The sequence below is a fragment of the Sciurus vulgaris genome, assembly GCF_902686455.1.
Source record: "Sciurus vulgaris genome assembly, chromosome: 12".
NCBI classification, from domain to species: domain Eukaryota; kingdom Metazoa; phylum Chordata; class Mammalia; order Rodentia; family Sciuridae; genus Sciurus; species Sciurus vulgaris.
Genome location: NC_136473.1, coordinates 22374832 through 22399866, shown reverse-complemented (window position 1 = coordinate 22399866; position 25035 = coordinate 22374832). Strand labels below are relative to the sequence as shown.

The 25035-nt window shown below is 41.9% G+C and overlaps 1 protein-coding gene across 25 annotated transcripts in view; it reads left to right on the top strand.

Moving 5' to 3' along the window:
* KIAA1217 overlaps window positions 1–25035 on the top strand; it is a 796647-nt gene that overhangs the window by 522774 nt on the left and 248838 nt on the right. Inside the window, exon 1 of one of the 25 annotated variants that reach the window (XM_079106263.1) lies at window positions 4456–6574. The exons of the other annotated variants lie outside the window; for them this stretch is intronic. The gene's annotated coding sequence lies outside the window, so the exon portion shown is untranslated. Of the gene's footprint in view, window positions 1–4455; window positions 6575–25035 lie in introns of those variants that run through there. 25 annotated transcript variants of the gene reach the window in all.

Sequence of the window (25035 nt, the reverse complement as noted above, 5' to 3'; positions counted from 1 at the left end):
TGAGAATAGCACCCACCCCAATTCTTCCTCTGGTCTCTGAGCTCTGAGAAGGAAGTCTTAGATTGCTAGCAGAATGTCAAAGAACTCCCACTATATGAAAGTCTACACCCTTCTGCCCCCAAGACAGTTGGTCTGTTGACTATTTATGGAGAACATCCTTTGAGAAGAAAATGATTAAAATCTAGTTAATTGTCTAGGGTTATTTTAGCAACACTAAATTTATGCAAGAAAGACTGGCATTTTCTACATAAGATGAGAACTTCTTCATTTTTCCCAACTCAGTAGAGACTCTGGGAAGAATTATGTTTAGAGACTGATCAAGTTCCCTGTGGTTACTATCGAGAGATCAGATTCATTAACATTTGCAATGTGTGAACAAAAGGAACCTTTAAACAGTAAGCAATCAAATTAAGTGTTTCTCTCCCTCGTTCCTTCCCCTCTACAGACATGGAGTCCCTGCTAAACACTAACAGTCTTTGTGCTAAAATGTACCCTTGCTACTTTTCATTTCATTTATTTAAGTTCTTTACAGAATGCTCAAAGCAGATGACATGGCAGATCTGTAAGGCAAAGCACAACCTCTTAAACTTAGGAACACTAGACAGCACTTCGGCACTGTGCTTGGGGGTTATTTAAATAACAAAATCACGTTCACACAAAAAAGACTTAAAAGAGAAACACGTGGCACAAAATAGACCACAAAAAGGCCACCGTTTTTTACAGTATGAGGGCTGAAACAAGAAGGCAGAGTGCTGTTTAGTTGGACTCTACTTGAGAATGTGTTTTGCTGAGCACCCAAACTGTTTACTGCTCTGCTCGTGTCTCGTGTCCATGAATGAATGTGAAAGTGCCAACAGCTTTGATTTGGGGGTTACCTCTAAATTTAGACAAGTAGGTGAATTTACAAATAAACAATCTGCAAATGGTAGGTGACTATTGAGAACAGAGAAGTTTCCAGTATCTAGAGATTTGTTTTTGTTTTGTTTTCCTTATATCCCTATATATCTTATATCTTATATCTATCCCTATATATCTTATATCTATATGATATTGATGCTCCCAGCCATGTTGACTTTTAGCCTCAGTGTAATTTGATTAATCATAGAATTTTCCAGAGTACCTTTTCTTCCACAGTCAGACTACAGTGAAGGCCCTGGCCTTGACTTCTGCCATCTTACCTTCTTTGATTCTGTATAGTCCTTGCATTCACAACTCTCCAGTGGTCTTGGGGGGTTGTAGTGAGTTATTGGAGGGGAGGGGAGCTACTGCTCCCAGTTCTGGCCATTTCTCTTTCCACCCAGGCCTGCTCAGACTGGGAAGAAAAGATGAATTGAATTCATAAATCTCTTGAATACTGTTGATTTTACTGCTATTTGGTGACACACTGATTGAATTGGGGTACAAGGTCATTGGAGTCAGTACCGTTTCATTTCATATCATTTTACATATTGTTAGTCTAATAAAAATGGAGAATAACAAATAGACTTGGAGGCTATTTGCCAATCATCTATTTTATTGATATCATTGAATATACCACAGAAGCACAAAGGGAATTATATGGCGTTTCAGCTTCAATGTCCTCCCAACAATGAAGGTCCTTTCAGAATTACTAAAGGTAATTACTAAAGGCTCATTCTTCCTCATTTGCATGCTTCCCTCACTGTTCCTGAGGTAGCTAATGAGAATCCTGAGGAAGTTTGGGTTTGAATTCTTCAAACACTTTTTAACACATATTAAAATGTTTTATCCTCTTAGAATCTTATCCCGAGTTCTGTAGTTTGGAAATTCTTGCTTTTTTCAAAACGGGACTTTACTTGAACCTGATGAGAAAGTGGCAGTTTTCAAATACAGGCCACCTCAGCCCTCAGCCTGGATTCGTCAGTCACAGAGGATGGCATTTTCCTGGATTACTGCATTGACCTGCAATCACTCAGAGGTGTCTGAGGTCGACCCTGGCATGACTCTCCCAGCGAGCAGGTCTGTGGCAGGTCCCCCTCCTAGAGAGAAACCTTATAAATGGATTTGGAGAGATGCTGCCCTGGGGGACTTGTGAATGGGAAAACAAGGCCACCCATTATCTGCTCATTGCCATGTCTGCTCTCAGAGAAAACAGCCAGAGGACAGCAGCAGCACCTCCAGCCATTGTCCAGGGACCTTACCCCATCAACATAAAGTGGTGTTTACTTTTTTCTTGGGATGCAGTTGGATGGAGATGGCATGAATGTGAGGCTTTTGTCTTTGACCCTGTTGTGCATGGTCTTTGCTGCTGGAGGAAGCTGTCAGGGATGAGATGTTCTAGACTATAGTAACACCATTTCTTAGGCTCTGTATGAAAATAGCAACAGATGCAGGGTCTCAGTGAGTTAGTTTGGGACAGGCTTTAAGCACCATGAAGAAGAACATTCTCACCACAGTGGGGGTGTGAAGTGTTAAGCTAACCACTGGCTTCTGGAAAGTTTTCATTTTTGAAGGACTGTCAGGGAGAAGACAGATGAGAATTACTCTGTGAGGCCCAACACGTAGCACTCTGGTTGTTGTGTGCAGGTTACAGGGAGAGGCACTGTTTGGAGTGAGATAAGCAGGAATTTTGAAGTTATGCAGACCTGGTTTTGAATTCACTTGTGAGCCGTATGACTTAGAAAGAGCTGTTTAATCCTACTGAGTGTTGTCTGTAAAATGTCCAAAAAAATAGTGCACAATTTGCAGAGTGGTGGTGTGGCGTGAATAAGAGATGATCTGTTCAAAGTGTCTCGCAGCCATGCCACAGGTCTTGGGTAAATGGAGGCTCCTTTTTATTCAGTCTCATTCATCCATTCACTGAATGTGTGGCTGTGACTCTAACCTGGGCATTGTGTTAGGCCTTGACGGGACAAGAGGTAGAGGAGAGACAGGGCAAGCAGGCATTTACAATGGGACTGCAAATGAACAGGTACTTAAAACTGACCTGTGATAAGTTTGTGGTATAGGAAGAAGTTGGTCATCTGAGGACACATAGAAATGGTTCCCAACCCACAGCCAAAAAAGTTTCCATGAGGAAGAAACACAAGGCCTTGAAATGTGAGCTATGCAGGCGGGATAGCAAGGACTGGGCTTCCAGGCACACAGAGGAGCATATACAAAGGCTTGGAGGGAGAAGAGGGCCTGGATCTTTGGTGGATGTGAACAAGGCTCAAGGCACCTGAGCACAGGTATAACAGGATGTTACATCTGGGCATGGTGGGAAGAACATGAAGAGGGGATAAGCGGAGCAGGAGGGTGTGGAACAGCCTAGAGTTTATGTAAGGGAATAGGCAGCCCAGGAAGGGTTTTAACTGCTGAATGGCTTGATCACATTTGCTTTTAGAAAAGTCACTGGCTGCAGAGTGGAGATGGAATGGAAGAAGGGGTGAGAGAGGTAATTGTAGGATAGCAGATGGGGGCGCTTGCTATCAGGCTGTTGGAATAATCTGTGCCACAAACCAGGAAAGCTCGAATTAGAATAAAAGAGGTTAATAGTAAGAGGATGGAGAGAAGCAAATGGATCTGAGGTGTGTTAAAGATTCCAAATCCCGGAATCAATAGGACTTGGTGAATGGAGGATACAGAAGGAAAAAGAAGAGTTGAAGGAGATTCTTCAATTTCTAGCATGGACATCAGAGTAGATAATGGGATCTTTGATGAGAGGAGGGAGCAGTTTGAGAGGATGAGGTAGATAAGGAATTTGGTTTGGCTACTGTGTTTGGCATACTGGATACTCAACTGTTGAACCATACAGAAGAGACATGAGCTAGAGAATTAATACTCATGTTCACATAGATTATTTGAATCTGAAGGAGTAGATAGGATGAACAAGGAGAATGGGTAGAGCAGGGTGAGAGGGCCTAGCCAGCCTCTGTATACAGTGGCACATGACTGAAAAGCATCAGATTCTCTCTGAACCTCTTTGTTTTTTACCTATTGATCAGCTATGTTAGATCAATAAGTAAGGGTGAACAGAAAGGTTAGAGAGTTTTCTGTTTTGGGGTTGGATAATAACAACAAAAACAAAACTATCTTTTAATAAAAGCACATCTTAACACATTTAGAAAAAATGGTGAGGACTTTATAGAGACAAAGTATTCTAAGAAATTAGGACATTCCTAAAATTATGTATATAGATTAAGGCCCAAGGACTGCAAAACTGAAGCCTGAGAGCTGAAGGGCATTGCAATTAAATGTTACTCTGTAGAGAATTTGAAATTTATCTCCCAGGATGTAGTATTAGTGAACCCTTCTAGATAAGTTTTATTTGCATCTTTTACTTTGGAAATGAAATAGAACCAAAGAGTTGCATTCTGCAGATGAATACAGTTGTTTTTACTTGATAACTGTTCCTTTCAATAACATGGATGATAGTTTAATTTAAGGGTTAGCAGAAACTGTGCAACAATAAAAATTAACATTTGGGATGCTTGGCATTTTTGTCCAGCCACCTCTGCCTGCCTGCCCATGAATGAGTTAACCAAGCTGCTTTCACCTCTAAATTATTTCTGTGAATCCGTGTGCCTTTCACATCCTGATTCTTTTGGATCTCTTTTCCAAGCTGACTTCAGTAAGCAAAAGCCGAGATATTGTAATTTCCTAAATAACCCAAAGGGAAGATTTGGCCTATTATAACAACTCTGATTGTCGAATCAGCTTTCACATGCTCTTGTCTCTAATGGAACTTTGAGGAATAACCGTAATTGAATTGTACCTCCACACCATCTGCAGATTTCACCGCATAAAACCTAGATCTGGTTCTCCCGTTTGTTTCACGTTGTGTTTGTGCCCCATTGAGTAAAGCATAAGCTTGGGCTTCATCTGGATGTATTTTCAACTCACAGAGGCAGTAATTGAATCTCTGACAATAGTCTTGCCTCCCTGGAGTATCCCAACTCTGGCTGCTATATTAAACCAGTCTACTTCTTGGTTCCCTTCAAAGGTAATGTCCCATCTGTTGACTGTGAGCTAGGGCAATGCAAAACTCAGAATCATCAGAGGATGGGATCCAAAGCATCTTTAATTCCCCCTATGGAGAGAGCCATTCAGGGTTTCTGAAATGGTTGCATTGCTCTCTCTGTAAATAGCAGTGCAACTCAGCAAAGGTGGAGAGGTTCATATTTGCTTGCTAACCTTTGAGGACATGTGCTGCTGGGCCTGGTGCAGTTTGCAGCAGGAGCTTCGACAAGTCAGAGCAGGCAGTTCTTTTGGCTATTGCTGCTTCTCTGCAGTGTCGAATTGGATTCTGCTTGAGGCTACCTTAAAGTGCTCCTTAGTTCTTCTGTGTGTTGTTTCATTCAGCTCCTGGTTCAGTCCCACTGAAGAACTTTATGCTATGGCATGTGACAGCCACTGGATAAGATTATGATAAATTCCTGTGGGCTTGGACCCAACTCCACCCAAACCTTTTTGGGTCCTCAGGGTCAGTAATCTTAGACTTGAGGAATATGAGTTGTCTCTAGTGAATTTAGAGGTGAAACGTGAGTGCCAGGTTCAGTGTTACCTAGAGAGTTTTGTACAAATTTGGCAGAAGTTTGTCCAAACCTTTGTGCAAACAGTAAGGATTCTGTAAAATTTGAGATAGTGAAAGGTGAATGAATGAATGAAAGAGGATTGAATATCTTTTAGAACTTGCTTACCATTCCTCAAAAGCCAAACATAGATTTCAGTGTTATTCTAGTAACTTACATAAACCAGGTTAGACATTGCAAAAGATGTGGGTGTGTTAGGAAAGAGTTAAAAAGTTCTTCCTTGGCAACTGGCAACCGCAGAGGCCAAGGGAAAATGTACACAGGCATGTGTGTGTGCACACACACACACACACACACACACACACACACACACACAACACATACACAGGCTAGGCAGGGAACCTGTTTTGCAAGTTTTGCTGGTAAAAAAAGTAGGAAGGGGGTTGCTGGAGAGCCGAGTGGGAAAGCCTTAGAAGTATCTATTGAAGAGTTTTCAAAACCTGAGTTTTCAAAGTAACTTTATCCTGCAGGGAGAGGTACACATGTGCCTCTGTAGTTTTTTTCTTCCCCTGATTAAGTGCATTGTTAGACAGGGAGGGGCAGATTAACCAATGCCTATAATTTTGATCATTGTTTTCTGCAAAACAGCTCAGGCTTTGAAAATGAAGCCATCGTTCTTGGCTAAGTTTCTGCCAACAGCACAAATTACACTGTGCAGAGATCCAAAGCCCCTAAAAAGGTTTCATTAATGAACAATTTCAGGCGATTGTTTAAGTCTTTGCCTGACAGGTAACGTTGGCATGTAGGCAGGTGGGGTTAGAGTTTCCATGGAGATTTATGATGTCATGCTTGAAAGAGCATGTCAAGACAGCCAATTTAACAAGTAGCTACTCAAAAAGTCCTATAGGCTACAAGTAGGTTTTATGCAAATGACAAGAGTTTTACTGGGAAAAACTGCAAAAGAAAACAGCGGAGACATGGAGGGGGGGTTACCTGACAGCTCGGAAGGATGACCCCGGAGTGCAGTAGAGACGAAAACTTCCAGAAGACGAGTTAGATTTTCTGCCTTAACTGCCGCCTCACCTGTGGAGCTCTGGGTGCAGGTAAATATGTGTCTTTTTTTTTCCTTCCGAGTTATTGCCAAAAATTATTTGGAAACCTTGTGGTCTGTTTCTGTGCATTGTTCGCTTGGCAGGAAGAACTGAATAAGCACAGCTTTCCCACACCGAATGTTGAGCTTCGGGGCTGTTTTAAGGGCTTTTTTTTTGTTGTTGAATGAACGGAGATTTTTGAATAGGACTGAAAAACAAGAGATGCATTATGCATTATGCTGATTGTGCCCTCTGAATAATGTTGTAAGAATGCCATAGATAAGGATTAGAGCAACCATCTGAGAATTGAGATACTATACATATTTGTTGATTATTCCCATATGTTGTGCATGCATTTTCTTTTACTCCAAAATTGGGACTATTTTCTGTATGTTCACCTTGTAAAATACCCCAAATAAAATCCCTGGAATATCACAGAAATCGTCTTAGAATCAGGCTTAGGAACATTGCATGTTTGTGTTGTTTGTTTTAATGTATATTGTATACTTATCTCATAGAGGCACTTCCTGAGACTAGAAAAAAATTCCTGTTTGAGATATTCATTTCTGGACTTTGAGGGAAACAGGAGTTCTGAATTCTGGGAAAAGAGATAAAGTCTTCTTGGGGGAAGAGAGCATTGGTGATAAAGGTGGTTTGTTTGTAAAGAGTGCTTTAAATAAGAAACCTCCGCACCTGGGAGTTGGGGGGTGGGTTCTGTTCGCATCGGGCACACTGAAGTGGGCTAAACAGTCTTGGCAGCCATTTGAGTGTGATAAAGATCACTCAGGTGGCTGCAGATCAGGGAGTTAGTTGAGCGACAGCAGTTGAGGTGAGCAGTTAGGTTCATCAAGCTTAAAAAAAAAACATAAAGAGAACTCATTTGTCTCTTACAGTACGGGAAGTTAAAGCACAGAATTTAAAGATACATGTGCAATGGGAATTTGGACTTTTGAAACAAAATTACTTAGGAGCAAGCCGATAGGCTTTAAAGTGTTTTAGAAACTGTAATATCCAAACATGAGACCTCCTGAAATTTTACAGTTGAATAACATGGATTAGCGCTGGAATTGCCATTTGTATGAAATTGTGGTTGCCATAGTTATTGCAGAACAGTGAATGATAAAGGGGACTTTGCAGCCTGGCGTTGCCACTTATTAACTGTGTAAACTTGGGAAAAGTAAATGCACGTCCCTAAGCCTCCCTTTTCACCTCTATAAAGTGGGGGTAACAATAGCAACATTGTAGCACGATTCTAAGCATTCATGCTTCATGCGTTAGGGATTGTTTTTATTTACTATTTATAAGGCACTATTTATAGTGTCCCCCTCCCCAATCCTTTATCTTATCATTACAACAGCCCAGTGAGACTCTCAGATTCTTTTATTCCCACTTTACAGATGAAGAAACCATATATCATTGAGAGAAAGAAAAACACAACATAATAAACCATTCTGCCTTTTTTTCTTATTTTAAGGAGCATAGAAAAAATTAATGTGACTAATATAATTCCCAGCAGCAAGCAATTATTTCTATAAATTAATTAAAATACAAAATGTTAAGTGTGTCAAAGGAGCTAGGATTTTTTTTTTTTTTTTTTAACCAAGTTAATTATGCTCATGTCTTTTTCCTGGAGATGCTATAGACGTAGTATTAATTTACTTTTTGCTGGTTCCTATTGAAGAAGCTCTAGTCCACTGCATGGATTTGAATTTTAAAACTTTATCTGCCTCAAATTTCTCTCAGCCCCAAGAGCAGAGTCAGGTTTGATGTTACAGGTATTTGCTGAGCAGGAACCTGAGTCGAGTGGGGGGAGGGGTGGTGGTGGCTGGGAGTTCCACAGGGTACAGAAGCCAGCCAGGAGTTGGACACAAGGTCCCTTTACTCCCTTTGTGTTCTGGGTGTTGGCACCTCTTCCCTTGTCTTCATCCCAGACGGATACACAACCCATAATTATATTCTGCATCCATTGTGTAGCAGAGACAAATATGTTTTTCATTGTGTTATTTTTAGCAGTTGTGTTTCTAGCCAGGGAAAATACTCTATTAGTTCCAGAGTTTTTCTAGCAACTTTTCCAATTTTTCCAGTTTTTCCATGTCATGCTATTTAGAATAATTCAGGTTCCATACCGCTGAAAGGAGGGTCTTTCAGCAGGAGTCATGGGTGGGCCCATCAAGTGGAATTATAGCGAACATCTTTTGACATCTGAACCGCTGAGGCTGGGCCCACTGATTGACAGATAACCTCAGCGGTCAGATGAATTCGGCCGTGAGGCTGACTTCAGCACACTGTAGGGATACGGGTGAAAAGCTCTGGTTATCTTATCTCAAGGGCAGATCTAGAAGTCTGAAAGCAAATATATATTTCATTCAAAGTTTCAGAACTGCAAAGCAGCAATTTTGAGGTGGAAGGAGAGCCAGGAAATCTAACACCAATGGGGCACCAAAATTCCAAATAGGCTTGGAATCACTAATGAGCATTCTTATTCATTTTTTTTTTCAATCCTGCAGACCATGTTTTAAAACTCCACTGAAACTTCGTATTGCACATACTTGTGGTGGTGATCAGAGATATCTTTGATTAGTAAGTAGAGATGACTTCCAGGAGGGCACTTTGCACCTGGCAGTGCTTCGGGAAGACTTGCGTAGTCAGAGGATCTGTGCTCAGTGGTTGAAGAATCGGGCTGTGGGGACTGCAATCCCCGGTCCATTCCTCACTCACAACACACGTTTTCCGTTGAAGAAGTAACCCTGTAGGTTTGTTCTTATTCCAAATAAATCCAGCATCTGAATTTGAAAAGTTTCCTAATAGAGGAGTTTGTGATCTTTAAGTATTATATTATTCTCTCGTAGAAAACTGTTTTGAAAATCCCATGTAAGTTATTTATAAGTTACTTCTTCAAAAAGAAAGGGACTGGAGTCTCCCAGTGCCAGAAATGGAACTAGAAATTTTTCTCTGACTGGCTGTTGAGGAATCAGAGAGCAGAAAGTTCTCCTGAGTGGGAGGGAAGCTGCTTCTTGAGGGCAGTTTTCATGGTTATCCATCAATTGAACTCCATGAGGGACACCCCAGTTTTACTTCTGTGTGTGTGACCAGGGCCTCACACAGTTCAGGCAAATGCACTAGGCAGAGCGACACCCGCAGCCCTGAAGGCAGGATTCTGTCACTACTAAATCTGCTCTCCCTCCTGGTTTCATAACCAAAGAGATAAGCCCCACGTTGGTTCATTACGACAGTTGTGTGATGTTAGGGCAGCTGGAGGTCTTGAGACCTGTGGGATATCTTGGGAAGAATGGAATCAGGATGGCCTTAGGTGGACCAGGATGAGCGTTATCCGAAAGACAGGAAATGTGACTGCTTTTGTTTCCAGAAATCAGACTAACTAGGCAGCAGAAACAATGTTCACATGCCCAGCTGTATGAAGTACAAAAGCAAATGTGGAATATTATGCATGTGGAGAAAACCTTCACTAGAGCTTACAGAAAGTAGCTAATTTAATGGGACACAGGAGTTCTGTCAGTCAGAGCACAGGTAGATCTTAGCATCTTTTGGCTTTGATAGCCCCAGGATTCTGCATTGTGGTTTAATTTTGCAACCTGTCTCTTTTGTGTGATTCCCTTACCTTCCATTCTTTTCTGTTTGCTCATGATTAAGCAACAGCAGTTAGAATGGTATTTCCTACTCTCAGTTTTATTAGGGTTAGTAATGCAGATGATCAAGTCGACCATAAAATTAAATGGTGGGAGTCCTCTGGCTTCCCTGGGCTCTTTGCCTCTGCTTAGTAGTGATCAGGTAAGATGAAGAAGCCAAGGCCCAATCAGAGAGAGGTTCTGCTGGACTGCCCCAAGGGTGCTGTAGACTTTTCAGAGAGGACATTCATTGGCCATACTGTTTGCCCCTCAGAAGCAAAGCAGGCTGCTGCCTCCTATGTTTGGAACAGCTGAGAGAACAGAGAACCAGGTGGACCTTTGGTTGTTTTCTCTCTTTGATGTTAATAAAGTTGGTGGATGTCCCTCAGACCATCAAGGAGGATGTCAGCTCTCATTTACATAGTAGTCATTAGTAAGACAAACATGCTATAGCCGTTATTTGGCCTGTCATTCCAGAAGGACAGGTTTGTTTTGTAATTTTGCACTGAAAAAGGTTGCATGAACTCCTTTCTTCTTTAACTGTGTTTTTATTTGGTTCCCTTCTCATGTTAAGTTTTAAGACTCCAGAGGACGGCAATTCCAACCAATTGTCTCATAAAGGACAATTTTCAGTTTCTTCCTTGTGGTGTGTGTGTGGCGGGGGGTGTATGTGTTCATGACTGCGAGACCAGTACAAACTCTGATTTAAAACTATTCTCTCTTCCAGAGCAATTATAACTGTGGCTACCTCATATATTAATTTGACCCCTTTTTAATTGCTCTTTAGATTGCCTTTTTTTTTTTTTTTCCTTCCCTGTTTTGAACAGCACTGCACTGACCCTCCTTGGATCTGTACACATATCAGCACATCAGAAGGACAAATTTCTACACGTCAAATTGGATTACTAGAGTTGAAAGGTATTCTCCAGTTTTCTCTAAAAAAGACTCACCAATTTATTCTGTCTATAGGAATCGCGCAGAGGATGTTCCGGCACGTTCACGTAATACAGTTCCCTGCAGTCATGGCAATACATGAAGGAGATCCTCTATACACGTATGGACACATAACCAAGTGTCCTAAGTAAGCAGTACAAGCTACAGAGCAGTGTAGATAGTGGGATCCTATTTATTTTAAAAGGGGTGGACCCTATTTGTATGAGAAAACACAGACATTTTCTGTGCACTTATCTAGACATTAAACTTTTCTAGAATAATGTCCAATAAATCAGAGAGAGGAACTAGCAGGCCATGAGAAGGAAGTTTTATTAATTTCTGTACTTCTCTACTATTTACATTTTTATCATTGACATGTAATACTTTGACATTTAAAAACTAGTTTAAAATGAAACCAATTATGTAAAACTATAATGCACTAATAAAAACAAACTAAAAACAAAACAGAACCCGTTGCACTGGAGTGTAGCATGTGTTCTTTTGAGGGAAGCCAGCAGTTTCCAGGTAGGCTGAGAAAAGTGACTTCATATCATACGTCATGTTTATGCTTTGATGGAGTTGTCCCTTGAAGAGGGAAGCAACTCTCTCCTCTGTCCTTCTTTATAGAAGCAGCCGCCTCTGATGTCATTAGTCATCTTGTTCCTCAGTAGAATCTTCCCTGAATGAGTTTATTCCAACTAGAACCCCTCCTTTCTAAACAGATCCTGTTTGGTATGCCAAGTATCAGGTGTGTTTGATTTAAATGTTTTTAAGTTGCCGGAACTTTTCAACAAACACAATAAACTCATCTTTGTAGGGCAGGACATGTTTTCAACCCCATGTACCAAAAAAAAAAAAATCACTTTATAACTAAATTCCAACCCTTACCAAGGTACTGAGAATCAACTATAGATAAAGGCTATTTAGGTTTCCATATGAAGTCTTTACCTGTATAATGATGGTTTCGTTTCCTAAGTGAAACTAACAGACCTGTTTTCATCTATGGAATATTTAGATCTGCAAAGACTATAAGCTCTTTTTTCTTTACCGCAGAGCAAGTCAAGAATAGAAGGCACACTGTCAGAGTATCCCTTATGAAAGGAAAGAAACAACACGTGTTATACTCCCAAATCACCCAGCAAAGTCTTAGACATGGTTTTCAACTCCCAACTCCTCTTTAATTCAGATGTGCAGAAAGCAGTCAAACCACAAGTGTAGGGGTTTGATTTGTTAGCACAATCAGTGACTGTCTTCACTGTAATTAGATTCTTCTTCCTTCTTCCTTCTCAAAAGCTACTTCTGAAACTTTATGCTTTCTCTTGATATATTATTATTATTATTATTTTTACTTCATAAAATAGTTCTGCAGCTTACAGCAAATATTTGCAAAAGGGAAACAAATATAAAATAAATGCCTCTTAATGTAGTATTTCGTGAATAAACATGCCTGGCATGAGTTGGCTAACCTAAAAATTAATGAGAAACAACTCTGCTTAGAGGAAAAGGATACTATGGCTGTGATGTGCAAGTCAAGGGAAAGCTGTATTTTAAATAATTCCATTAAAGAGAATATAATTACTGTAGCCCCAGGTTGGAGGCCTATTGAACTTTTTCATATATTTAGAAAAATGGGCCAGATTTGCATATCATAGGTTATCTACAATATTTTCTTCCTCCATATATTTAAATACCATTGGCTTGGTAAGACATATACATCCAAATCTCATATGCCTTTTTACATTCTAATGCAATACAATAAAAATTTTCCCTGTATGCATTCAAATCTTTGCAAATAAATTCAGGTAGTCGAATCCCCATACATATTATATCACTTACTATATGTCAGAAACTTTCACACAAATTATTTAAAGTATAATTCTTTTTTTTTTTTAGTTCTTATTTATATGTATGAAGAGAGACATAAATAAAGCAACCAAGGCTCAGGACAATCTAGAGACTTGATTCTTTAAGCAAAGGAATGGGGATTTGAACTCAGCAATTCTGACTCAGCCTAGGGCATTTTTTCTGGGATCCCTGAGGGGTGTGCTATGACAACTGTGGCTCTTTTTATGAGGTTGGATTTCCAAACACTATAATCATGCTGGGAATGATTTACCTCATGCCTTTGTAGCCTGAAGTTCTCTTTGGCACCTCCTACCTTTACTTTTTTTTTTTTTTTTTTTTTCTTCCCCTTTTCAATATACACCAGAGGGTGGAGTTGAGCAACCTGGTGGAGTCGAAGCCATCCTTTGCTACTGATTAGCAGTACTCTCCAAAAGGGGAGGGAAGGAGAGCTTTGCTTAGCCTTGAAGTCAAGCCTGAAGATTACTTGTCAGGAATGTGGAAAGCATTTATTCAGCAACCTTCTTCCCTGGCATTTCAGGAAGAAAGCCTCATACACAGATCAATCTTTTCCTTCAGAGATCTGTCCTCTGTCCTCTGTGAACAGGCCCTTAGATTTCACCTCAGAGAAAGACACCTGGTTCATAGAACTTCACAGCATGGCTCCATTCCACACATTTTGCACAGTGACCCCCAAAACACACGCTCTCATGTTGCCAGTATTTCCACTTGGATTGCGAAGTGCTTCCTGTAATTAGAGTCAAATGGGGCAACTTCTAGAGGTTTAGGCCATAAGAAGAGATTGGAGGCACCTGTCTTGGGGCCAAGGGTCTTTAGAAAAAGCAGCACAATGACTTCTGCAAATTTCAATAAAACACTAAAACGTAGTTATTGTATAGCTCAGTGATAATAGTATGCCACTTTGGTATACTTGGGCCCATGAATTTGATCCTCAGCACTGCAAAAAAAACCAAACAAAAGAGTCCAAAACAGACAAAACCACTAAAGCTTGAATGGCTTAGAATTAGGCATTTTCACCTAAAATCAAATTTCTTACATCCTGACCAAAAGAAGAAAAAAAAACCGTATGATCAAGAAAAACTGTCAGAATCTTTGGTAGCACTAAGTAGCAGCTGCCCCTTTAAGACTGGGATGTAAATTCTGGGGAGTACCTTACTCCCCCACTTTCTGTCCCACACACCTGCTGTTCTTATCTGCTTGACTTCTACTGTAGACAATGACCCTAACCTAATGTTTTTATAGACTTTGTCCAAGAAACAGTGCAGAGGTGAGAGGGATCTTACCTTGTTGTTGACCAGACTTAAGCTTTAAGAACTGGTTCTACTACTTACTATTTGTGTGGTTTTGAGCAAAACCTGATCTAAGTAAGCTTCCACTTCTGCATCTGTGAAAAAGGACTGAGAGTCCCTACCCAGCAAGGTGGTTTGCAGATCAGAGGTAGTGTGTGAGAAGTACTTAACACAGTGCCTGCATGTGGTAGGTGCTCAGTATATGGCGGCAAGTATAATGCAGACATCCCCCAAAACATTTTGTGAGTAAGGATCCGTTTCTGCCCAATCAGTGTCTTAAGTATTCTTAGATTGTTCAAAGTGGAAAGTCCCTTTGAGTGCAGTGGGATTCGTCTTAATTTCATGGAGAAGAATCCAAAGTTAGTGGAGTTGACTAGTACAAGATTACTCCATTACTTAAAGGCAAACAGGTTGAGAAACAGTGGGTTCGACTTCCACTGACCCATGAAAAGACTCCGGAATGTGGTTTTGATGTTTACGTATGTGAAATTGTGCTATTTGAAGCTTAAGTGAGAATTAAGATAATTTTGAATAGCATAAAAATGGTACAAGCAACGTGATGTTTGATTTAGAAAAAAATAACTATCATTTATTCATTTAGCACTGAATCTTTAGTTCAAATAGTTCCTTCACAGGGCACAGGGAATTTACTACGTGAGATGACAGGGCCATTCACTGCCTTCACAGAGCTTAGAATCTAATGGGAGAAGGCAGAGAAGAAAGCGTAGTACCCTCTGCCTCCATCCATGGCTTCACTTTCTATGGTTTCATTTACCTTCTGTCAACCTCAGTCTGAAAACATTAAAGTCCTAGAAATAAACAATCCAGAACTTTGAAATTGTATCATATTCTGAGTAGCATGATGAAATCTTGTACCTATCAGGATGTGAATTGTCCCTTTGTCCATTGTACCCAAACTGTGTATGCCTACCCTCCCATTAGTCACTTAGTAGCTATGTTGGTTATCAGATTAATTGCCATAATGTCATAGCACTTGTGTTCAAATAATCCTTATTTTACTGAATAATGGCTCGAAAACACAAGAGTGATGCTGGCTGGCATTGAATATGTCAAAGAGAAGTGTGTGTGAGTGTGTGTGTGTGTGTGTATGTGTGTGTGTGTAAAGCATAGTTTATATAAGATTCAGTACTAGCCATGGTTTCAAGACAGCACTGGGGGTCTTGCTATTAGGAAATAAAAGAGGATTACGTGAGAAAGAAGCCAGGTTAGAAAACAGTCAAGAAAACAGGCTAGGCCAAATAATGGGCATGTTTTTCAGGAAGAAGAGTAGCAAGAGAGTGGACCCCAAGGCAGGAAGAGACTTGTCTGTCGAATGACTCAGATGACATGAAAGAGGCAGCTGGAATTATTAAGCCACAGTTAGGACTTTTGCATTCTTAGTGTAGGGCAAAGATTTTAAGTAGGAGAGTGATGAATATTTTAGCTTTTGTTCAGACAGTACACAGAAGTTCCTTTGAGTGGGTTGGGGGACACGTCTAACTAAGCCTGTTCCCTTTTTGTCTCTGTGACTGTCCTTAAAGGAGCCCTAAAGAACTAATTCCAGGCCTCCCCAAAACACACTGTGGGCAGTTTACAGAATCTGAGGAAGCACGTTTGTGCCACAGGTGTCCAGGAGCACGATCCATCATTCTTGCATTTACCCAAGGCCAAATATAGATATTTTTGTTCTCCCCTCTCCCCCAGTTCTAAATCCATTCAGGTATTCATCAGGTTACCAAAATATTTCCTCTTGACCACACACAACAAAAAAGCCATACATTGAATGCAGTGATGTGAAATAGGATACCTGTGTTACAAATCCTTGAGTTGAGTTTTCCAGTGACATGATGGCAGTACATCGAACCTTTGCCTTTTTATCTGCTGTCAATGGGAAAAAAGTACACTTATACTTCAAGGAGCCCCCTCTTGTTTCTCCCCTGTCCTCCCTGGCTCAGGCTGGGCACTCAGAATACACCCAGTGAAGGCCGGCAGAACAGAGGAGCAGTACAGGCACCGAGTTTGCATTTGTTTTGTTTGTTTTTGGTGCGGTCCGCTGATCCCCAGGCCTGTGCTCTGTGCTCTACCATCAACCTGCGCTCACAGCCCCAGGTGGTAGACACTGAGTTCCCACCAGCACCAGTAACACCTGAATCCAGGTTCTGACCTTTGCACAGCGTGACTCGCGCTTCAGAAGCTGCCCTGAGACAGCAGCCTCGCCGTCAGGAATGTGGCAGGGGCTGTCCACCGGGTGGTTCTCCAGCATTTGGGTATTATATCCTCCTCCCGTTTATTATCCTGTTCTAGAAGTTCCAGAATGGCATATTTTAGAGGCAGATGTGGCCACAAGTAATGCAGATTCACCATGCCTACGTGGCTTTTCAGGCTCAAGCGATTTAACACTGGCATTGCGACAGTTGGCTATTTGGCCACTTGACGGTAACCATGATCAATGTCTTTTTTTAAATATTATTTATTTTATTTTATTTCTTTGCAGTGCTGGGGATTGAACCCAGGGCCTTGTGCTTGTGTGGCAAGCGCTCTTCCAACTGAGCTACATCCCAGCCCTGATCAATGTATTTTTTGTATAATTACATAAAGATTCTGTCTCTAATCTCACATTGCGTGTGAATATTAACTCTCCCAGTGTATACTAGCGAGCTGTACGTGGCCCCTTCCCACTCTGTTCACTTTAATTTTCTTCACTGATGGGCATGTGGGCGGAGCCTATTTGGTCCAAGTGAGATGTACGAAAAAGAGACACATTCTTGCCCTCAGTTTTGTTTTTGGATTTTTTTTTTTTTTTGGTGTCCACATCCGGATTTACCTAAACCCCACCCAGCCTGCATTTGCGTAGCAATGAAAAACCGGTATTTTCCACCTGTGAATCACACTCCCAATCCTGAGCCTGTCTGTCTGTCAGGAGTGTGTCAGGCCAGCTTGCTGGAAGAATGGGTGAGACTGAAGGCGAGCCAAGTGTGAAGGGGGCAGGTCCTGTCACTCGTGGGCCAGGCGCTTGACTGCTCTGGGAAGTTAAAGGTCTGGCTGATGGTCACTGCTGGATGTGGACATGGAACAACAGTCCTGTCCTCTGGGGGAAAGGCCCAGAGGAAGGAGGATTCATGTGTTTCTGGCTGTCGGGGGGCCCCGAAGTGCAGCAGGCCGAAGCCGGTACAGAAGTGGTTTGATTCGGGGGTGTGCCTTCCTCTCGGGGTCCTACCCTGCTGTGTCATGCATTCCCGATCATCTGGGCAGCCCACCTGGAAGTGAGCAAGTTCCTGGCCATTTCTTGCTGAGTGGGAGCCAGAGAGGGACCACAGGTCACAGGGTTTCTTAAGTTCAATTATGCTTCTCAGTGAGAGGATGATTGCTCATAGCGGTTAAATCTTGTTTAATGATAATTAAATTGCTTTCTTTATTCGAAACACCTCTTCATTTTCTGCACAAAGCCAGGAAGCATTTTTCTTTTTTCTTTGATTGTAATGACTATTTCTAGGTAAGATCTAATCAATGCATCTTACCTCACTGGACTCTGAAATAATGTGTCTGTGCCATTCTAATTTGGAAATGCCATAAAAGGTAGCAAACCCAGTGCTACTAGTTAAAATTTTTCAGAAATCAAAAAGCTGCTTTTCCCTATTTCCTCTTCTCCCTCTGGTTCTGCCTTAACATTTTGCTTTGGAACTTTGTTTCCTTTTTTTTTTTTTTTTTTTTTGCAGTGCTGGGGATGGAACCCAGGGCTTCCTGCATGTTGGGCATGTACCCTATCACTGAGCTACACCCCCAGCCCAGAGAATTTCTTAAACCTGCACTGCTGCTTGGGAACTGGGCTGCCTCACCTTTTCAAAGTGTGGCTGAGGCTTGGCACGTTCCGTCTTGTTCCTGCCTGACTTAAACACTGCATGAAGATGGTGTTGATCTGTCACAGTCGCCTACGGTCCTCAGAGCTTGGATGGTAGAAGCCTCAGAGCTTTCCAGTGCTGGGAAGTTGATCGTCTGTCTTCCCACGAGGAAAATGTTTTGAGATGGTGGAAGCAGGGGAGAAACTTTCACTGAAGCCCACGTAGAGAAAAAAGTAAAACTTCAAAAAAGAGAAACCCTAGAACAGGGCTTCATTTGACAAGTCCTTGAATCTGATCTGTTATTTCATGGGCCTGTCTTCCTATTGCCAGAATGAAGATGTTCTGGAAAGAAACCTTAAGGAAATGAGACTGGTTACCAAGTTTTATATAGGAATAGAGTGGAGGAAAAAAGAATTTTCTTAAAGGAACTGAACCAACTGTGGTTTTAATAAACCTGAGTTTTAAATTTTAGTAGAAATTATGAGCAATACGAGGACTTGTTTGTGTGTGTGTACGCATGTGTGTTGTCTTTTAGCACATTTGAATGTTTTGGTTACTGTGCTGCTGCTATCTCAGGCATGGAGGCTAATTCTGTGACCGAGCATGCTTTGTTCAGACTTCTTTGGGCTGAGATGATACTGAGCAGGAGGACACTGGCAGCAGAAGGGGCGGGGGTAAGATATGGAATGTTGAGTTGATGAAGAGTAACTACAGAATAAGAACAATATGGTCATAAGTAAACAAAATAGCTGCTAGTCATTTAGGTAAAGAAGAAAAGAAAGACCCAGCCATTTAGAAGGGCTGTAAAGACATTTCAGACAGGCAGAGTTTGAGTACTTTTAACTGTATAGAACCAAGATGGTCAGAAAAAATTTTAAGATAGTATGAGCAGAGTGAGGTAAGGAAATACACATTCACCAAATTGGTGGCTGTTAGTCAGCTTTTCATAGCTGTGACAAAATACCTGACAAAATCAACTCAGAGGAGGAAGTGTTTCTTTTGCTTCACAGTTTCAGAGGCTTCAGTCCATTTTGCCTAGCTCCATCATTGTGGCTTGTGGTGAGGCAGAACATCATGTCAGGCGTGTATGATGGAGTAAAACTGCTCACTTTATGGCAGCTAGGAATTAGGGGCAAGACTGGGGACAAGGTATAACTTTCAAGTACTTGTCCCTAGTGACCTCCCTCCTCCAAATAGGCCCCATCTCCTAAAGTGTCTACCACCTTCCCAGTAGCGCTCCTAGCTGGGAACTGAGCCTTCAACACAGGAGGTGACGGGGACAGGGGACATTCCAGGTCCAAACTGTACAATGGTATAAGGGATGCTAAGGTTTACACATGGGTTGTCTTCTCCAAAACTCATGCTGAAATTGGTTGCCATGTTGTTTCCGGAAGTAGGGGTTTTCAGAGGTGACTAGGTTGTTAAGACATTTAATGCCTTTCTTGTGGGAACTGGTTTAAGATCCTTGAGGGATTGGATTAATTCTGGAAGGACTGGATTATTTACTGTGAGAGCAGGTTAGTGTTTTGCATCGTTGTGTGCCCTTCTGCTTTTTGCTGTGAGTTGAAGCAGCTTGAAGCCCTTCCTGGAGTCCTGCTCTTGGACTTCCCAGCCTTCAGAACCATGAGACCAAATAAACCTCTTTCCTTTATAAATATCCCAATGTCAGGCATTTTGTCATAGCAGGAGAAAATGGACAAAAACCAGTGAGAAAGATTAGAGTAATGGCTTCTACAGAGAGACTTTAGTTCTGCTCCTGCCAGAAGAGGGGGTTCAAGAATATTCTGTTTGGGAGCGGCCATTCAGTTTCTACCTGATTTTCTAATGACTTTTTATAACTTTAGAAGTATATTGAGGAAATGGAAAGGCAGGTGATCATTTATTAGAAAAACAGCTCACAAGAAGCATGAACTTCTTCTTGAGGAAGACTGGAGTGGCAGGTAAGAGGGAACCACGCTTAGAATTCCCCTAAGATGATCACATGGTACACACAGATTCACCAGACACCTGAAGGTAGCCCGGATTGCATACTATTTCCTTCCCCTGTGTCATTTTTCTTCTCTCTTCAAACGTGAATCAGAATGGTTTTCTGAGTCTGTCATGGAGTCCCAAGACCCTTTGTTAGTCAAGTAAAGTCTTAGTCTTTCTCTTTTTTTTTTTTTTTGGCCCCAGGGATTGAATCCTGGGGTGCTTTGCCACTGAATCACATCCCCAGCACTTTTTATTTTTATTTTGAGACAGGGTCTTGCTAAGTTGCTTAGGGCCTTGCTAAATTGCTGAGCCTGGCTTTGAACCCGTGATCCTCCTGCCTCAGCCTCCCAAGTCGCTGGAATCACAGGCATGCATCACCACACCAAGCTGTCTTAGGCTTGATCTGAGAATCAAAGTGAACTCAGGTCAAATTTTACCTTGGAAAACCAAAGAATGTAAAAGCTAAAAAGTATAGTCAGTCTTTTCCATGGGACAGATGAAGACACTGAGTCCAGAAAGTTCCAGTGACTTATCCAGGGGCACACAAGGAATCAGTCAGAGTTGGAATTGGGAGACCTCTGAGCTCGGGCTTATGATTTTTGTGGCGAGAGGGTGGAAGGATGTGGGTAAGGCAGGATGATCTAGCAGTCCCAGTGGACCTGGGCGCACACCCTGACATGTCCCGATAGAAGAGTTTCCTGATTTCTAACTCAGGTCCTGCCTCCCACCTTTCTCTTCCTTCAGTGGCCCACAGGTAGCCAGGGAAGTCCATTGGCATTTCCTCCCAGGTGCGTGTTTACCAGTGTTGTGCCTCAGTCTTTAAGGACTCTGGTAAGTGCTATTCAGCGCGTTCTATGTAGGCAGGTTCTGGATGGGAAAAGGAACGTGACGGGAGGTGAGAGAGAGAATATTGTACTTGATTATTTATTGTGTTTTCCAAACCCCGGACACACACACACACACACACACACACACACACACACACACACACACACACACACACGATGTTTGAAATCCTGACTGGCTTTGACAGTCTGGAATTAATGATCACAATGACGTGAAAGGTGAATGAAAAAGCAAATCTGTCAGTGGCCCAGATTGGAATCAGGGCCTGTCGCAGGAGTGCTTTCTGTTGGACCCACACATCACAATGAGCAAACCTGGCACAGGAGCCATTCTCGGCATCCCGGGGCTTTGGGGTCAATGAGCCTGTGATGCCCATCAGCTCTGTGTCGTCACAGAGGTGATACCCTTTCCTAGGAAGCTATTTTCCCCCCAAAGCCCAGGGCTCAGGGTCAGCTCTGTGAAGATGAACCACTATCTGATCCCAGCAGATGCATGTGGCAGGCGGTTAAGCTGCTTCTACCCTGTTCAGCTGTGATGAGAGTCTAGCTAAGATTAGCCATCTAGGGACTGTTCGCAGGGGGCTCTGGGATTTAAAAATAAAGAGTGAGGTATCTGCCTGTGTGTCTATGTGTGTGAGCCTGGTTTTAAGACTAAGGGAGAGTGTCGATGTTCATAAATAAAACTTTGGCCACTTACCATCATTTTTCCTAAATAAAATAATGTGGGCCAGAGCAATTGGAGTTACCCTAATAGGGACTTCGTTAGAGTATGGGTGCTAGATGGGGGTCCTCCTCTGGGGTTCTTTCTGGAAAGTTCTAGAGCCTAGAATTGAGCTATATGTGTTTCTACTACACCCTGCCTCTGAAGACTGAGCATCCTTGAAGGTGACAGACACAGGGGATTCTGTGCCTGGTAGAGGGGGCCATCTACTCTCTCAGATGGAGAAAGGGAAGGGTTTGAAAGAGAAGGCAACAAACCACCACTTCCTTCCCTAGCCCCTCAGCGCCAGCCCCCAACATGTGTGCACGCACACATACACATAGAAAGAGCTAGAATCGAAGCTCTTTCTTCTGCAAAGCTGGATTCTGAAAGACCAGACCATTCTATCCACTGTGTTTTGGTTCAGTTGCTCCAAAGAGCTCAAATATCTGCTTTTGGTTATTTTCCCCAGGGTTTAAAATTCCAGTCCTGCAGATCCATGCCCTGGAGGAAACAGAGGGGCCTTCCGTGTGTTTGTTTTTCTCACCCTGTAAGGAAAACATAAAGGTTTAGACTTCAGTTTTGAGAGACCAGGGAGGAAGGAAAGATAATTTAAATCAAAGTACACTCACTGTAGAATCCAAAGCTTGAATTTCATGTGCATGCAGTTCCAGCCAGAAAATGAGGTCGAGAGTCAGGCCTCTTTGAAGCATTAGAAGGGGGATGGAGAAATAAGCAGCTGTGCTTCAGGTGGCACATTTTCATCCATATTCTTAGAAAGACTCTCTAAAAGCAATTAGGAAGCCCCTGACCTGGGAGCTACTATGGAAAACAAAAACACAAAGTAGCTGTTAACCAGTTATAATCAATCCTGCTGTAATCAACATTTGTATTATAATTATACTCTTAAACCACCAAATGTTCTAAAAGACAATTTTGAAATATAAAATCGTCTGCTAACAACTTTAGACTACAAACCTTTTCTCTAGACTTGTCAAAAATTGTTAAATACTGGATTGTATTTTTTTTTTTTTTTAAATCTTGCCTCCTCTGGTCTGTGAATTGAGGTGTATGTTCTTTACGTATTTGATAGGACTCTCGAAGGAGAGGTAAAGTAATAATGGACTCATAGTATTGGAGGTGGAGTGTCAAAATGCCTATTTTAAAAAAGTTACAGAGCTACATGAAGTAATCATTTAATCTGTGCTAAGTGGTGGTTCTCAAGGCCACAGATACCTCATGCATCAATCCTCTGCCATTGCACATATGTTCTTTCCCAGTTGATGGTTTATTGCTGTGAAAGTCTGTCTCCTAAGCTGGTTATGTGGAATTGGGCACCAGCCTCCCAAGTTGTCCAACAGAAGTGCCATAGAATCTGCTGTTGAACGGACCTGCTGTACTCTGATTTTCCCATTATTTCTGTGGGAAATGGGTCCTCAGTTCTAATTCTGTACTTGGGACTTGGTAAGTACTTCTTTAACAGGGGAATCCTCTGCTGGGAGCTCTGGAGTGGAGTAGGAAGGGAATGACTGATTTTGCATGGGAAGTATATTTGCCTGAGCTAAGCCATGGGGAAGAAAATCTAAATTTAGATATCTGAGCTTTTCTCAGCAACCAAGCCAAGGCACAGTTGACAGAATGGTTTGGCCTTTCAGAATCCAGTTCTTGACATGCAAGCTTCCAGATTCAAGGAAGAAAGAACCTCCTCAATGCCTGTGTGTATAGGAAAAGAACTTTCAATATGCAAGAATCATTGTAATGTACTGGATCCATATCATAGCATTCAGCCCAGTCATTGCAGAGAATTCAAAGAGGAAAAAGGCAATGACAGTGACAAAAGCGATGGAAAGGTCAAAGGCACTGGGGTTGACATTGAAGACAAGGCTAATGGTGATTTATGGCTGTGGGAAGTCTCTGGTAGGTTGCTCTGAGAAGCCTCCCAGTGTCATTCCACGTATGGATGACAAGCACACAAGGAGGAAAGGACTCAAGGTAAAACAGTGCTTGATCAAATCCTAAGAGTCCAGGTGATCAAATATTGCCATCAGAGAGACTGTTAAGTAAATATTCCTTAGAGTCCTAATTTATGGGGCTAGGCGAAGTGGGAGTTCTATATGAGGTCTTTTCAAGATAAAATGTCTTATTAAAATACTCCTAAGTGACTTCACTATGAGGGGGGCAAGGTCCAGTCACCAGTGAAACTGCTGCTAATAAGTAGGTTCATCTGTGTGTCTCAGGCTCCGCTTGGTGTTGCTTCTGAGGTCATCCATTCATTCTAGTCTTGCTCCTTCTCTGTTCCAGACTTGGGCTGGTACGTGAGAGCCTGCATGTGCCTGCCAGGGCTTCGCCCACTTTTCTCTGTGTGTTTAAATACACACAAGAGATTAACATCTTTTTATAAACTTTCCAATTGTGTTTCTGCAATAATGATTACTGCTGCTCTGTTGCTGTCAGGGAATTGTCCGTGTAGAGGTGACAGAGAATTAAAAATGTGCAAAACACTGGACCCATTTCTGGGAGTGGGGAAGGCAGGGGAGACTTGCCGAGTGAAGTCTTGGGTCTTCCCATTGTGCTTAGTTAGCTCTTGCCAGACCATGGTATTGTGTCCTGCTAGGTTCCAGTCCCAGTGCAGGAAGAGTGTGAAGGCTGTCTTTAGGATCTCCAAAAAGGGGGTTCTTGGATGCCTAAATCTACTATCCCTCTCTGATTCCTCTGGACTCCAAGGAAGGCATTTGCCTAGTTTCTAGCCAAAGATAACTCGGTTGTTCATCTCCCATGTGTGATGGGAGATTAACTATGAGGCATTTCAGGTTTTAGGTTAGAGGGGTTCTTTTCTCCTGAGACCTACATTGTTACAGACCTGACTTACTTGATTGAGTGGATTGTGTATCCATTGTGTGGTGTGGAAAGACTCTACCACTTTTATTTTGAAAAAAGATATGTGTTTTTTTGTCCATTGAGTGGTAGATTTGGCAGGAGTTCTAAAGTTTTGGTAAGATGATTATAAATTTAGTGCTTGATGTATGGTTGACCCTCGGGATCCCTGGGGGATTGGTTCCCCACAGATACCGAAGTATGCAGTTGCTCAAGTGTCTAATATAATTTGTTGTAGTATTTCCTTGTAACCTCCAAACATCTTCCTGTATACTTTAAATCATTTCCCTAGACTGGTTATGATGCTTAATACAATGTAAATGGTATGTAAATAGTTGTTATTATATGTGGGGGTGGATAATGACAAATATGTTTAGCACAGCACATTTTTTCCCCCCAAATATTTCTGACCCATGGTTAAATGCATTCTGCACAACCCCTAGATGCAGAACCAACCTGTGGCTTCAGGGGGCCTACTGAACCCTATCAAACATACACCCCAAATCCATACAAATACAGTATGGTTTTTCTTT